We start from the raw sequence: 13,911 nt of genomic DNA on the forward strand, positions 1-13,911 counted from the left end.
GAAATAAATAAATAAAATCTTTTAAAAAAAATCCGTATTTGTACAAAGACTTCTATGAACATGTGAACGTTATTCATAATCGCCCCAGATTATAACTCAACAAAGCTGTTTGTTTGTTTTAAAGCACGGAAAAAATACAGCAGTGTGTCTAGAGTTCCAGGTTTTTAATTTTCTTCTACCTGGCCCCATAACCATCTTCTCCTCTCCCTTAGGCTGCCTGGCCGAGGCACGCCACAGATTCCAGTTCCCACCTTAGCACCAGCATTAAGGTATTTACTCTATTAAGGGTTCTTAGCTCTCACCTTGCTTCAGAATCACCTGGAGAGCTTTTTTTTTTTTAATCTATTTATTTATTTATTTATTTTAAGATCGTATTTATTTCACAGAGAGAGAGAGAGACAGCGAGAGAGGGAATACAAACAGGGGGAGTGGGAGAGGAAGAAGCAGACTTCCTGCTGAGCAGGGAGTCCAATGTGGGGGCTCAACATCTGGAGAGCTTTCAAAAAATACTAGCACAGTACAAGCAATCCCCAGCTTCAATACAGTATTCTTTTGTTTGTTCCTAGTTGATTCTACTGTGCAACCAAAGTTGAGAAAAAAAAAAAAAAGACTGCACTGGGTTTCTAGAATAATTTTGAGGCCATTTTGGAAGTTAGTGTTGCTGGCATCTGTGACCACAGCCAGCCCCCAGGGAAACCCATAGAAAGAAATTGAAGAGAGGGTTTTCTCTACCTGATCAGTAAATAGTTCTCAGCACAGGTTAGGAGTTAGAGGGTGGTTTTCAACATTCTTTGGGGAGTTTTCCCAAGTATGTGTGCTTGGGGTGTCACTGTATCCCCACTCCATACTGGAAATTCTCTTGCTGCTTCTCACCTCCCTCCATCCAGATTTCATGGCCACATACTGTTGGGTGGTTTACATTTCTTTTACCTTTTAGGGGAAAGAAAAAGGCATTAAGGTAGACCCTTAATATGTGACTTCTATATGTATACAATGTATGTACCTTATGTCCTGAAAGACCTGACTACTTCATATTAACTCTTTCTTTTCAAATTTTATTTTCTGAATTAAAATAGCAAATTGTAGATATATTGATATTTGTTTTAACTAGGAAAAAATTCAAAGATGTATAAATAAAAAGTTAAAAGTCACCCCTATGCTCTTCATTGTTATCCCTTAGTAACTACTATAAAAGGCCTAGTTCTTTTCCTTCCACAATGCCCATTATGCTCACACAAACATGAAAAATCATAAATAAATGATGTACTGTTATTGCTTTTTGTAATGATTCACCCTAAATATGATCAATATATATTTCTGATCTCTCTATAATTATCTTTCTATATATAATCTTTCCTTTAAATAATAGCATAATAGAATGACTGTACCAAAATTTATCCATATATTTTATCTTTGATTAATATTTGAGTGTTCCTGTTTTTGTCATTACAAGTTTGTTACATTAAATGTCACTAGATACAAGGCCTTAAATGTTGGCACTTTTATTTTTATTGTATAGATCTTCGAAGTGGGATTATTGTGTCAAAAGTTTGTGGCTGCATGCGTGTATTTGATTTAAAGATATTGTCAAGTATTTTTTAAAAGATTGCAGCAGCTTGCCCTGTATTTCTGGTTTTTTGCTTTTGCTTTTGTTTTTTAGAGAGGGGGAGGAGGGGGAGGGGCAGAAGGAGAGGGAGAATCCCAAGCAGGCTCCACACCTAGCTTGGAAATCCACGTGGGCTTACCCCACAACCCCGAGATCATGACCTGAGCTGAAATCAAGAGCTGGTACTCAACCGACCGTGCCACCCAGGTGCCTCAACTTGCACTGTATTTTTTAATATTTGCTAGTTTGAACAGGGCTTAAGATAATTATCATGCTGGGGCGCCTGGGTGGGTCAGTGGGTTGAAGCCTCTACCTTCGGCTCGGGTCGTGATCCCAGGGTCCTGGGATCGAGCCCCACATCGGGCTCTCTGCTCGGCAGGGAGCCCGCTTCCTCCTCTCTGTCTGCTTCTCTGCCTGCTTGTGATTTCTCTCTGTCAAATAAATAAATAAAATCTTAAAAAAAAAAAAAAAGATAATTATCATGTTAACGGTTTGTAACTCTCATTGTGCACTTCCTTTTCCTTAACTACCAGGGAGGATGAGCAGCTTTTCCTATGCTTGTTGAATATGTGGGTTTTGTCCATAAATTTCCTTAGTAAAAGGCTTTATTTTTCTCTTAGATTCCTTTCTTCTTAAATTTAATAAAAGTATAGAAGCCTAATAAAAGCCTCACAAAAGCCTTTAAATAATAGGGAATTTATACCGTTACCATATCTGTTGCAATATTTGCCCCTAGTCCCTTGCCTTTAACTGTGTTTTGGGGGTTTTCTTTCTTTCTTTCTTTCTTTCTTTCTTTCTTTCTTTTTTTTCCCTAGAGACAGAGAGAGAGAGAATCTTCTCCACACCCAGAGCTGAGCCCAGCACAGGACTCTATCTCACAACTCTGAGATTATCACCTCAGCTGAAATCCAGAGTTGAATGCTTAACTGACTGAGCCACCCAGGTGCCCCTTCCTTATGACTTTTAAATCTCTCACCTTATGGAGGAAGACTTTTCCCATGTGGAGATATGAAATTCCCCAACATATTATTCTACTGTTTATATGGGTTTAAAACCCATATAAATTTAAAAATTTTAAAATTTCATCTGGTATTTCCACTTGTATAGAGTATGAGTATGTTTTCCTTTACAAGTGTGACTATGTTAGCATACATTGTTAAACTCATTCTACACTTGATTAAATTATCTTGTTCGTCCCTTATTAAATTCCTAATTTTGGGATATTCTATTTTCTAAACTTACTCTTTTTCCTATCTCCCTCATACTGTTTAGATTACTGCGATTCCGATGTTATTCCTTCAGTATTCTTATTAACACTGACCTATCATTTTGAAGTCTGAAAGAGGATAAATATACTTTTTACTTGAATTTTTAATCAGAGTTGGAGTCATTATGTAACATTTAAAGTGTTCTAAGTGCTTCTGTTGTTTTATGCTAGATTATTATGCAAACACAGGAATGTCTTTTTAAGTTAAACTGCCCTCTAAAGCCAGCAGAGGGAGTACAAGGCACTGTTTTACTGGTGAGGAATTTAAAAATCATTTAGAAATATATCCTTTTATTGATTAATGGAATACATTTAAGAATTCAAAATATTTATTCCATCAAATATTTTCATTGATCAAAATTTCCGCCTACATAATCAAAACTTGCCTAAATATTTACAGGTCCTCCATAAGTCACATAATTTAGAGAAGAACCTAATTTTCCTTTTGAGGGAGAGAAATATTTGGCACTAGTTTGTGTATACAATGAAGATAACATAAAATTGAAATAATATATGGAGTATAATAGATGGGATTCTGTCTTATTTTTGAAAATCAAACAGAAAAATCCAGAGAAAATGACTATAGATTAGTTAATAGATGCTTATTATTTTGTCACTTGTTTTTGATCACATGAACAGCTAATGCTTGAATGTACATATAAACAGATGAATGTCTTGCATGAATACTTCTAAACATTTTTGAAGTGCTTATTTTTTTAAAGTGTAAGAAATTATAAAACACTGCAAACATGATAACCTAAAAGGGATTGACATTTTAGTGGGAACTTATAAATAGGCTAATTTATATGGATATTTTAAAAGCTCTGGGTTATTCCAATGGAAGTTTTTGTCTGCAGCCTGCTGCTCTTTGATATTTATAAATATCAGAATGATGGAGACTGCCATGAAGCAGAAAATGCTTCACTGAACCTCTCAGTAGCGGTAATTCAATCAAGCAAAGGTTACAAAAGCCCTGTGGGCCACTTGCTATTGTGATAGCAGAGGTAGACCTGATTTTGTTGTATCAAATATTTTTTAAGCCAGGAAGCTTAGTGTTAAATTTAATGCTCTATCAGGGTAACTCTATTACGCTGAGTTTGATGTATCCATTTCATTTTGTTCCACATTTTGTTCTGTTTGTTGTCAATATATATTACCTGCTCTGTGTGTGTGTGTGTGTATTTACACAAGATAGTAAGTTTTAAATAAAATTAAATATTTAGAAGTACAATAAGTTGTTAGAATAATTTTATTTTAAAGCTAATATATCTCAATATATATATACTTTTTAGCACAGCTAGAATTAAATTTTGAAATAAATATCTAGAGTGATATATATTTTAACTATTATCATTGCTGAATTTTCTACATTTCCATTTCAAAATATTTTACCCAAGATGAGTATTTAAATTTTCAATTTATCAAGAAACACAAATTTAACTACTTTTAAGTTTCTAATTATATTTCATGAAGTTATATAAGTATCTTGGCAAAATATAGTCAGTTGAAAATAGGTTTATAAATCAACTAGGAAAAATACACTTGATTATCATCTTTTCTTGGAGATAGTAAATAATTGAGTATTACCTCAAAGTGAATCAAAGAAAGAAATGGATATGTATTATTACATAAACTTAAAAATATTTATACATGTCAAAATAAACATAATCAAACTTAAAAGGTAAGCGCCAATGGGAAAAAAATATACCATATGTTAAAGATTATAGAATACAGCTTAATATTAAAAAGAGCATGCATTTCAAAATGTATGCATTTCTTAAAAATACAAATGATTATTAGATGTACAAAAAAATTCTCATCAGAAAATGCAAATTTCAACAATGAAGTTCCCCTCCCCTTTCAACAGGGCAGTTAAAAACAATAATATGTGTTTTAATTTGGGACAGTCATTACTCATATGCATTTCCAGTGAATGTCTAATCTGATGCAATTTTTCAGGCAGATGAAACTTATCAAGAGGTTTAAAAATATCTGTGCACTTTGACTTAGTAATTCCATTCCTAGAAATTTAAAGATATATTCAGAAATTGGCACTTTACATTCACTCTTTCCTTTACCTGGAAGCTCTTTCTGGAACTATGTGGGTAGCTCCCTCACTGCCTTCTCATCTATCTTCCGCAGTCAACTATTCAATTAAGACCTTCCCTAACCACCCTATTTAAATAGAAAATCCCAGTTTTTTATCCAAAACTTATTTTATTCCTTTTTCTTTATTCCTTGCACATAACATCTTCCAGCATACCCTCCAATTTACATATTTATCATGTGTTCATTGGAAACTCAATAGGACTGAAATCTTTATCTTGTCCCCTGATGTCCTGTATCTCCAATTGTCTACAGGACTATCTGACATACAGTAGGTTTTTAATTCATATTTATTGAATGAGTGAATGAATGAATGTCAATGATTCTAGCATTATTTATGATAGCAAAAGAAAAAATATGGCAAAAATTCCTCTAAGAATGGTTACATAAATCACAGTCTGTCCACAAGTGTGCTAGTTTCCCAGCATAGTCCAGACAAATTACCACCAACTGGGTGTTTTAAAACAACAGAAATTTATTCTCTCACAGTTCTGAAAACTAAGAACCTGAAGTCAAGATTTGGGCAGCATTTTGGAGACTCTGAGGGAGAATCTAGTCCATACTTCCTACCTTGTGGTGGTTGCTGGCACCACAATGGTATATTACTGTGATGCATTCTTCACATTACCTCTCTGCTGTCTTCCTTCTTTCTATTCTCATAAAAAGACACTTGTCATTGAATTTAGGGCCCACGCTAATCCAGAATGATCTCATTTCAAAAAAATTTTTTTTGACAGTTCAAATTTATTTTTTTCTAAGATTTTATTTATTTATTTTACAGAGAGAGACAGCGAGAGAGGGAACATGAGTAGGGGGAGAGGGAGAAGCAGGCTTCATGCTGAGCAGGGAGCCCGATGCAGGGCTTGATCCCAGGACTCTGGGATCATAACCTGAGCTGAAGGAATACATTTAACAAATGAGCCACCCAAACGTCCCTCAAAATTCTTTTTTTTTTTCAAAAGATTTTATTTATTTATTTGTGAGAGAGAGTAAGAGAGAGAGAAAGACAGAAAGACAGAAAGCACAAACAGGGGGAGAGGCAGGGAGAGGGAAAAGCAGGTTCCCTGCTGAGTAAGGAGCCCAACAGGGGGTTAATCCCAAGACCTTGGGATCATGACCTTAGCCAAAGGCAGATGCTTAACTGACTGAACCACCCAGGAATCCTCATTTCAAAATTCTTAATTGCATCTTCAAAGAAACTTTTACTAAATAAGATCATTCACAGGTTCCAGGAGAATATATCTTCTCTGGGGAATCACCATTCATCTGACTATAGTACATTACATTGTTACAGTGCTACTAAAAATAGTAGGTTAGTTACAGGTTAAAAGTTTGAAAAATATTTATGACATAATATTAAGAAAGGATGATGACAACTATGTTTATTTATGTGTGTATGTAAATATATAGCTAAACACACACACACACATTGAGTAAGTAAACCTAATTTTACTTAAATTTGTGAATTAAAAAAGCTCAGGAATAAATACATCAAAACATGAAAGAAAATTAAATGCCGAGATACTGGTTGACAGGAATACAAGTGATTTTTTTTCTCTTCAAGATTTCCACAGCTTTCCAAAATTCCTACAAAGAAAATAGATTTTAATTTTTATATTTAAAATTCTCTTATTGTGAGAAAAATAAAAATTAAATGAAACAGCCCTTATAAATGATTGATTGTGAAAGTAAGAAAAATTAAGTTTCAAAATGATGTAGTGATTAATCATCTCTTTTATATCTAACACCATTAGGTTTATCCTCATAACATTTTTATGTCAATCTGCTCAGAAAGATGTGTAGTCATTTGTCTCTAGAGAGTTTCTAGAAAAGATGAGAGAACAATTTTGTTGGAAAGCTTAGAAGTGTACCTTTCTGAGAACAAGGGAGTGGAATTAATGAACTCTTAGACTCCCTTGTCGTCTGAAGATGTTGTCAGTTTTAACATAGTGCTTATATGATTTATCAAAAGCTTATAGACTAACTAGAAAGTTCTTTATTTCCTTGATGCTTTTTGTTTTGCTTGCTTTTAAGATTTGACGCTATCATGCTCACTTTTTTAGATTCTGCCACTTATCCTTGTCATTAATTAATTAAATGATTAGATGAATATTCATCGAGTGCTCCTTGCATCCCAGGCACTGTAACCAGTAAGTTTGAATTTGGTGGGAGTATTAATGCTGAGTTGGGGAGCAGGTCCTGTAACAGGGGGCTTATGCTTGGGCTGTCTGAATACTGACATCCCCTAAATACCAGCTTCATAACACATACATGGCCACTTCCTCTGAAGCACAAGGGGTTCTGGATGGGAGCCTTAGAGGGAAATCTTGCAAATATAACTCACACAGAGATTCCTGGGGTCTCACCCTCTTTTACTTGCACTTTGCTTGACTGGTGTTTGTTCTAAACATCAAGAATTTCCCACATGAAATCTGAAACTGGTCCCTGGAACAAGAAAGGCAAGGAGAGACCAAAGAAAGAAGCAGGCCACTCCAGAAGACAGGTGGCAGTCTTCATAAGCAAGGGAACTTACATACGAAGCTTTTCCTGGATGGCCTCAAGACAAGTAGATCTCTGCACAAGCCTGCCAGAATCTTAAAAGTTTATATAGAGGCCCTGACAGGGTTTAATCTGCTCTAGATGGTTTCAACAATGCATTGCTCTCTCAAGGTTGCATCCTCGAATGGCTCTGGCTGTGAGAATGGTTGGGCAGCACTTACATTCCAAAGACAGGGGAGGAGGAGCACCTGATTGTCTAGGGCCAGCTTGGAGTCAACTGGTGATCACATACTCTAGATGAACTCCTCCAACAAATGGGGTCCCATGTGCAAAAAACCTGGGTAGAAACATATTCTCCAAGGTAACTGGCCATGTCTGTTAGATCATTCTGGGAGGAGAGTAAAGATAAATAATTTAAAAATTAGTGAATAATTCTCTTTGTAATATTTTTATTCTAATAGTTAAATGCTATTTTATGCCATTGGTAATGTTTAATTAGTGATATATAAGTAAGGCCTTTCCCTAGGTCCTAGAGTTTAAAACAATCAAATATACTTAAACATAATTTTGTATTTATTAATAAACATGAATTTGTTGAAATAAGGAAGATCTTGGTTTGAAAATCTTACCTGAGGGCAGCTGGGTGGCTCAGTGGGTTAAGCCGCTGCCTTGGGCTCAGGTCATCATCTCAGGGTCCTGGGATCGAGTCCCGCATCAGGCTCTCCACTCAGCGGGGAGCCTGCTTCCCTCTCTCTCTCTGCCTACTTGTGATCTTTCTCTGTCAAATAAATAAATAAATAAAATCTTTAAAAAAAAGAAAAAAAAGAAAAAAGAAAACCTTACCTGTATTATTGGAGGCACAGGTGAAGGCAGTTCCTAAATTTCCTAATTATTCTGTCCTGCTGCGGGCACTAGCCACAAATAGGACTTTTAACACCCACATGAACATTTTCATTTTGAATCTGCTTTAAAAGATGATCCCTCCAGGTATTTAGCAACCCTTTCCGTCACTTCAAAAAATCTATCTAGTGTACCTCTAGGCAAATCTACTGGATTGCCTCTCAATTAGCTTTCTAAGTCCGTTTCTCCAAAAGCCATTTAGCACATCAGTGATCCCCAGAAGCTACTTGTATCAAATCACACTTAAACTGGTAAAAAGAGCCACTTCCTTTGTCCTGTAGGGGATGCCAAGTACAACTCTGTTTATGACCATCTGGAGCTGTGGGGATCCCATGCCTCAGCCTTTCAATGTATGTCAGTAATGCATGGGGAAAGCAAGGAAGTCTCCGGTAATGTTCTGTCTTGAGCTCACTCTCTGGTTCTTCCATTCACCTTTGATAATATTTGTAAATTACAGAAGGGAAGGTTAAAATTTAAGATAATAACCTAAATATTTTTGCATGCAATCTCTGATGGCTTCTGGAGGTAGACAATCATCTACCAGAAGGAGAGTGACTGAGACCAAGCCTCTGACTTATTTCCAGGCTCAGTTTTCCAAGGGTTAGATTTTTTTTGTAGGTTAATTTTAGATGAAGCATGATTGCTTCTACCCAGTGACTGACAATGGTGAACTATATCCTGGATGAAACACTATGAAGTCAGGGCTATGCCATATTCATTTATAATATCCATCATGTGCTTGACATATCAAAGAATTTTAATACAATTTTCTTCAATGCACTTAGGTTCACGTCCTAGCTATGTCACATAAACCTGGGCCAGCCCTTTATGGTCCCTGATGCTCATTTTTTCTAATTGGTAAAACAGATTTTTAAAGTTGCTATTCCTTCAGCTTGAGGGGAGGAAAAACAGGTGAATATTAATAAATGGATTTTGAATGTCTGATTTTGTGTGGAAAACCAGTTATTGCTATGTACATATGCTAAAAGTGTTTACAGATCCCGCAAAGCTGAAGTTATGAGGGGAAGTAAAGAGGTGGTTGGAATACTCAATTTGAGTTCTGAAAATGGATGTAGATGTGTTATATTTGTCTTTTTACCCAATTTAAATGTTCTTCATAGCACTTAAATCACATATTTTTCTTTTGTTTTAGAATATTTTTCTAACTAGTTAATAACATTTACTGAGGTAGAGACCTTTCCTGTCATGTTCCCAGCTGAATTCCCAGCACTTAAAACAAGTCTAGCACTCAGTAGACATTCAATTATTTTAAAAATAAATCAATATCACCACATTGCAGAGAACCAGTCATCACTGGATCACTATCTTCTAATGTTTACGGCTAGTTAGTATTTTTGAATCTACTTGAGACTAGAGATTACAAGTGACAAAGAATCACATTTTTAGTATCTTACATAAATAAAAAAGAAATGTATTTTAAAATACGGTGGGTAGACAAGTATGTTTTGCTGCTGAAAATTAAGGGATTGTGTAAGAACATATAATTATTAAATCACTATCTTATGGTAGGCAGTATGTGTTTTACTTTGGTTCATTAAACTTAACTTTTGTGTAATTAATATCATACTGTTATTTATGTTACATTTTCTAAGAAACAGATTTCAGTATTTGTTTGATATTTAAAAGCATTATTGGGGGGCACCTGGGTGGATCAGTGGGTTGACCTTCTGCCTTTGGCTCAGGGTCCTGGGATGGAGCCCTGCATCAGGATCCCTGCTCAGCAAGGAGCCTACTTCCCCCCACCCCCACCCTCTGCCTGCCTCTCTGCCTACTTGTGATCTCTCTCTCTCTGTCAAATACATAAAATCTTTTTTAAAAAATTAAATAAAAGCATTATTGGCTCTCCTACTAAGAGAAAATGTTTTTGAATGGAATCTAATAAATATATAACAAAATCTTATCTTTAATCAGCATATCCAAATATTGTTTCATGTTTATTCAAACATGCACTAAAGTAGCAGGCACATTTTTGGCAGTTCTGGTCAAATTACTTCATCTTTTCAGAAACGTTTAAACCAAACTGACAGTTTGGATCATCTGACAGCTTCTATCCATGGTTGTCTAATTTTTTTCACAATGTAAAGCAAATGATGTTCTTGCTTATAAAATTAATCAAAAATGTTGTCTCCCAGAACTGTTACTTTGCAACTGGAGAATGTATGGAAACATTATAGTTACACTTAAGAACATGTATAGTTGGTATGAAGTGTTCCTGGATGCACCATGTTATGGACTTTAGAAACTTCTTCTAAGTTTTTATTTAAATTCCTGTTAGTTAACATATAGTGTAATATTAGTTTCAGGTGTACAATCTAGTGATTCCACACTTCCATGGATGGTCACAGCCAGTGTCCTCCTTAATCCCCATCGTCTATTTCCCCCATCCTCCCACCCACCTCCCCTCTGGTAGCCATCAGTTTGTTCTGTAATTAAGAGTCTATGTCTTGGTTTGCCTCTCTTTTTATCTTCTATTTCTCTGTCTCAGTATCATACATTCTAATAATTTGTTCTCTGGTGGATAAGAATTTTAACAATTTAAATTTTAGATGAAAACTGTTGGATTATTTGGCACTTTCTCAGCTCTTAAAAAAAAGGATCTTATAGGTTTTTGTTTGTTTCTGCTTTGGCAAAAAGCTTTAAAAGTCTGACAATTTGTTTTCATGAGTGCCCATCAAGATTAATGGCATTCCATTTTTTAACTTTGAGAAAAAGATCCAAATTCTCTAATACCATTATCTTCCCTTTTCTCATATTGTGATAGTAATTCCAATCCTAAAATAAATTATTGGTATCAGTGTGTTATATGCATGGGGAAAATAATTTAAGGCCCACTAATGTGAGAAGCAACTTCTGTATATCATGTGAGACTCTATACTCTATTTTATTTGATAGAGAAATATTAAGGAACTAGTTACTATCTTTGCCTTAATTAAAATTCTGCTGATTGCAAACAACAGAAATCAACTTGAGCAAATTTAGGAAAACCCAGGAATTTGATGATAGAATTGATTTACCAATGAAAAGGGCAACTAGGTCTCTCCAGTGACTCTGAGCAAGATCAAGAAAGCCAACAGTACTCCTCCTAGCTACAATCTGCCATTTTTCTTTTTTTTACTGTGAACATCTGCCTTGCTTTTCCTTTCTTGGTAGACTGACTTCTGCCTCTCCATGACCAGGATGGGAAAATGGTTACTCACCGATACCAAGTTTATATCAACGTTGTTTCATCTATGTTAACTGGCTGTCCTTGACCTTCAATTCCAAGTTCTTCGTGAAAGCTTTATTTATTAATTTGGTTTTGATATTGTGGTAACCGTTATGCTATTCACCACATATTTCTCTCTCCTTTACTAGCATGACGTAGGATTGTACTTCTTAGCTCTGTTGTAGTTGGGCAATACCATGTGATTATTCTGGTCAAGGAAGTGTAAGCAGTAGTGATGTGTGTCCTTTAAATACCAATAAAAGACTCTCCAGAGTGTGCTTTTCTTCTGCCTTGATGATCAGCAACTTTATAGTTAAGGGATACTTTGTCAGCTTAAGTTCCCGAATGAAGATACATCAGATTAGGGTTCCCATGCATCCATCAATTGGAGCAAGAAATAAACATTTATTGTTTTAAGTCACTGAGTTGTTGAGTTTTTTATCTCAGCATAGCCAAACCTGTCTTGGCTAATATATAAACATACTTGGACTTGTATTAGATTTGCAATATTTTCGGATTTGATCTGATATTTCAAACTCCTCCATAGGCCCCTGCTTCATTCCTGTTTGCCCTGCACTCATACTATTTGTCTGTCCTGGCTCAGTACCCATTTTGTTCTGTCATGCTGTGTTGCTGCTGTAAGAATTCTCAGAGGACATATAGACATGGCATTAAACACTAGCTTAGGAGTTAGAAGACATATATTTTATTTATTATTCAGTTACATGATCATGCAGAATTTTATATTTTATAATTTTATTTTATTTTTAATTTTTTTTTAAAGATTTTATTTATTTATTTGACAGAGAGAGAGATCACAAGTAGGCAGAGAGGCAGGCAGAGAGAGAGAGCGAGGAGGAAGCAGGCTCCCTGCTGAGCAGAGAGCCCAATGTGGGACTCGATCCCAGGACCCTGAGACCATGACCCGAGCCGAAGGCAGCGGCTTAACCCACTGAGCCACCCAGGCGCCCCTATTTTATAATTTTAATACTCAATTTCTTCATATTCAAATGACTATATTACACATTACCTACCTCAATTATAATATGTAAAGAGTAAAGTATGCATTATACAAATGTAAGTTATTGCTATGTATCTATCTACCATCTCTTATAAATTGCCTAGGTGTATTACCTAGGGTATTGCTGTGTATGATTTCACTTGCTCAGTTTAGCCAATGAATATGTAAGTGTATAAGATCATAAATGTGGATAATGACATGTAAAAAAGTAGTCAGGATTCCTTTTAAATATCTGTATTGCTTCTAAACCTGTTCTTAGTATTTCTTAAATTATGCTTCAATATAGTGATAAAACCAAATAATAATAGTTACATGACTCTAAGTACATACTTTGAAACAGGATGCAACATGTCCAAGCAGTGATTTAACTCTATTGCCTCTCTCATGCCAGTGTTAGCACTAAGTCTATACCTGTGTAGCTTTGTTTCTGGTTCCACAGTGGAATCTATCAATCATAGGCACTGGTGTAAGATTTGAGAGGCTGAAGCCATCTTTGGGTCCTCTCTGACTGTTATTCTGTGAGAAATAAATTCCTGGAGAGGTGAGATCCTTCTACTGTTGCTTCTCAGGCTCCAGCTTCCAGCTTGAGGTACTGAGGCATACAGGAGGAGGCACTAATGATTGCTTCTTAATCTCAGCATCCTGATGCCCCCTGCGGTCACAGTATATGCTCTTGAAATCAGTCATTCCAGTAATGGATGTACAAATGGTAGTTCTCCCACTGGGTCAGTTCTGTCCTAGTCTTTATATCTGGAGGCCCAGTGCAGAGTTTGCTTCTGCAGCAGCCTTCTAAATGAGTCTGTAAACTCCTAACCTGCATTTAACTTATTATTACATAAAATATCTAGAGCAGTGGTTCTCAAACTTTAGTGTGCCTCAGAATGACCCAATGGACTTGTGAAACACTAACTATCTAGTTCCATTCTCAGAATTTCTGATTTATTAGGCATGGAGGCAGAATCTAAGAATACTGTTATATAAGAAGTTCCCAGATTGCTGAATCAGAGACTACATTTTGAGAACCACAGATCTACAATATTTTGTTTCTTACCCAGAATCTGTCATAAAATAAGCACTGTCCTTGAATGTGTCAAATAATCCAGGCAGTCACAATTGTTTCTCAAAACCTGAATAGCCAGACTCATTAAGTGTTACCTTAATATTAATTATAGGTTAATATTAATATTAATACCAGAATATTAACTGGATTTACAAAAATATATATTGAGGTGTTAATACAGATTTAATAATTAGTTATGCTAGATCAGCTTATATAATGCTGAGTA

General features: G+C 35.6%; 1 long non-coding RNA gene across 1 annotated transcript; it reads right to left on the reverse strand.

Moving 5' to 3' along the window:
* Positions 1-6,547: 6,547 nt before the first annotated feature.
* Positions 6,548-8,124, reverse strand: LOC122891817. The gene is made up of 3 exons (XR_006381327.1): positions 8,108-8,124; positions 7,700-7,866; positions 6,548-6,566 (listed from the first exon to the last, which is right to left on the reverse strand). It is a non-coding gene; the product is annotated as an uncharacterized LOC122891817 (long non-coding RNA).
* Positions 8,125-13,911: the final 5,787 nt, after the last annotated feature.

The sequence above is a fragment of the Neovison vison genome, chromosome 12 (assembly GCF_020171115.1).
Source record: "Neovison vison isolate M4711 chromosome 12, ASM_NN_V1, whole genome shotgun sequence".
NCBI classification, from domain to species: domain Eukaryota; kingdom Metazoa; phylum Chordata; class Mammalia; order Carnivora; family Mustelidae; genus Neogale; species Neogale vison.